This window comes from Nicotiana attenuata, chromosome 10 (genome assembly GCF_001879085.1).
Source record: "Nicotiana attenuata strain UT chromosome 10, NIATTr2, whole genome shotgun sequence".
In the NCBI taxonomy this organism is placed as follows: Eukaryota; Viridiplantae; Streptophyta; class Magnoliopsida; order Solanales; family Solanaceae; genus Nicotiana; species Nicotiana attenuata.
Window position 1 is genome coordinate 9,611,608 of NC_031998.1, and position 3,464 is coordinate 9,615,071.

General features: G+C 31.1%; 1 long non-coding RNA gene across 1 annotated transcript; it reads left to right on the forward strand.

The window, feature by feature from the left end:
• LOC109233833 lies at positions 1,870–3,281 on the forward strand. The gene is made up of 2 exons (XR_002069090.1): positions 1,870–2,158; positions 2,895–3,281. It is a non-coding gene; the product is annotated as an uncharacterized LOC109233833 (long non-coding RNA).

A 3,464-nucleotide genomic window follows, 5' to 3' on the forward strand; every position in this document is an offset into this window, starting at 1 on the left:
TTGCAAAACACCATGTTGCGAGTTAATAATAATCGCACGTGTAACCATCTCATAGATGCATCTTATGTGGTATACATGGCAGGTGAACGAGCCCATATTCACCTTTGATATTTCCAGCATTCATGGGATTCAATCCCAATTTTAGTTGGTCTATTAATTAATGAGAACAAGCAATATAAGAGAATTCGTAAAGAACCTTCTAGTTCTTTAATATTCACCCATGTGAAATCTCTATTATTTTTGCACATCATACTTAAATTGATATGGCTAAACCAATTATGCCAACTGAATAAATTATCAATATTGATAAACTTCAGATTTACACCATAACGTGTGCAATTATCAATAAACTCCAAGTTTATTATGATATGGGTTTTTATATCAATAAACTTCTACTTTATTGTGGTATTCTTTTGTTTGTGTAGTACAAACTGGAGAATAAAGCGGGTAGCTTTTCACATACATATTATCTCGATGCAAGTTGTTGTAATAGAAGATATTAAATCTTTCCTTTATTTATAGTCTCAGTATGACCAACCGCTTTCGCGAATACTTTAGAAACTCAATTAAGTTTCTTTGAGACTTACTACAACACAATATTGATAATCAATTTTATTCCTCCAAAAAGTAATAATTGGCTCTTCCAGAGCTCTCAATTAATTTGGTACTACCATATATTCATCAACATCCATATGGTGAATATCTCTTTTAAAGAGAAAGTTATACCATTATGGTTATGGTCAAAATTATATGCAAGATATGTTTCATGCATTAATATTATTCTTTAATAATCATATTACCAAAATATTTTGGCGTGCAATAGGTACGTGACCAATGACCATTCATGCCATAATAATGATATTATTTTCTTATATCATCTCAAACCTCCTTCTAGTGGTAAGTGTGCTATATTCACTACCATTAGCACGTTCATATTCTTCCAAGAATAAATATGTATTCAAAAATCAGATGTTGTCACATTCACATCATGAATGGACCATAATCATCTATATGTGCTTTATAAATCTCATGTCAAATCGATGACAAATATTACTTTCACAGATTGAAGGATTATTTTGAGAATCCTTATTATTCTAATCATCACAATGATGACGATTATAATTTCGTCTATTGCCACGTCCACATCCATTGATACCTTGACGGTAATAATTTTATCTTCTTTCAGACTTATCACATATTGCTATCACATTCTCTTAAGGGAATGAGAATGAAGCAAATTCAATGGGACGGGTTTTCACTTCTTGTGCTCACGATCATACATGACTTTGATCATGGCAAGTCATAGAAATTTTACCACTTCGATTGGTTATAATTTCTTACTAACTCCATTAGAGTTGTAATCAAACTTTAGTTTCTTTGCTTGTATTTTAAAATCAAATTATAGAATAAAAGAGAAAAATACGGTAAAATACATACCTTAAATTCAGAATTTAATCATGAAGGAAGTTCATGGAACAATTGACAATCATTATGCTCAATCTCAAAGCTTCTACTCAATTGGTTAGAGTCTCGTGCTAATAACGTGTTATAAAACAATAAAAGAAGAAAAGAATATTGCAGAGAAAAGTAGAGAGAGATGATTCTTATTGATTTTGGAGACAATTATAATGGAATAGAACCCCTCTATTTATAGGAAAAAAGTGACTTAGCCACCAAATAACAAATCCTAAAATCTTTCTAAAATATAGACATTCACCGTAAATAAAATACCCTTTTTTCAATAACTTTTTTTGGAAGGATAATACGGTCATGGGGGTGTGAGATTCGTTTGTCGGTTGATGATTAAGATAAAGACTTTTTTTACATAACTAACAAGTGGGATAAAAATAAAAGAAAAAAATTATATCATATGTCAATCGGCAAATTCTCCCGACCAAATTGAGCTCATATTTTTAATTTACCCGACATTGGACCATTTTGTATATATTATTATGTAAAAAGAATTTTATCATTTAACCTAGCGTAAAGAAGAGAGTTGGACAGTCTTCTTCACCATTTTCTTCTCTTTCTTCAATTTTTAGAATAAAGAGGTCGACGATAGCGGCAATCAAGAGGTCGACGGCGAAGTCAACAACAAAAGCCGAGTATAGAAGCCGACAACAAAATCAGCGATGCCATTGAAGAATGAATCCCAGCGGTAGACATAATTATTTACCCATTTTATGTTGTTTTTGTTCTGCCAAAAAAGAATCTACTTAAAACTGAATCATTATTTTGTTTGAGCAAAGGATTTGCTCTGATATTGTATTCAGATGATTTTCAATATTTATCTTACTTCCTTAAAAAAAAAACTTCCATCTCCATCTTCTCTCCTTTTTAATTTTCAATAACTCCCCCTAATAAACCTTCTTTCTTTTGGTGATTTTGGTATTGAAATGGAGCTTTAGCAGTGGATAGAAGGTATTTTCTAATGTAAATGTTATATAATTGGTGTTTAAATACGCTTATACAATATTATATAATTAAGTATAATTATGTATAAATATGTATAAATGCATATATTTATGAATAATGCGATATAGTTATTTTTTTAAAAGTGTATAAGGGTGCGTATACATTCTTAGTGCATAAGAGACTTTCACGGGAGTTTGACACTTTATTCTTTTATGAATATTTTTATTTTTATTTTTCTGGAATACATCATTAGATATTCTTTATACAAGTTTATACAATGTTATGCATCATTATACATGTAATGTATATGTACAGTTAAAAGTGAAATTGATTTTTTTGTTGTGTTTTTCTTACTATTTCTCGAATAATCTATGCATAAAGTCATTTCCTTGTTGATTTCTCAATAAAATTACGAACATGCAACAAATTTTTTAATGTTTTATTTACATGGATGATTTACTCATCTAGTACGCATACAGGGAGCAAAATTATGTAGCAGATAGCCTAGCCAAATATGCGGCACAACAACAAAATGGAGGCAGCTTGGAGCTTTTTGCCAGTCCACCACCTTTTGTCATGCATCACTACCAAGCTGACTGCCTGGGAATAGACTCTACAAGACTTGTAAATGCCTGTGTTTTTTAAGCTACTACCCCTCCCCTTGTAAATCCACTACAAGCAGTAGTAGTTCCTTATAGTTCAACTAGTACTTTTGTGTATACTACCCCCACTAGGGGAGTAGAACCTAGTAATATGTCTACTACTTGTAATAGTGATGTTATCGGGGGTGCCTAATGAACCCCCACCCTCTGTATGTGTTATCTATATATAGATCTCTCTTTTTAACCAAAAAAAAATTGCTATTTTGATGTTGGGAAAGAAGAAAATTTAAGATTTTTTGAGTTGTGTTGTGGCTGATTTACCTTTTTTATCAAATGCTGATTGTGTGAAATAAGCTATTCTTCGGGCATTAGCCTATTATATATTTTTGGGCTATAAATTTATAAAGTTGTATTTAGGCTATTATATTATAATGTAGCTGTGTGAGC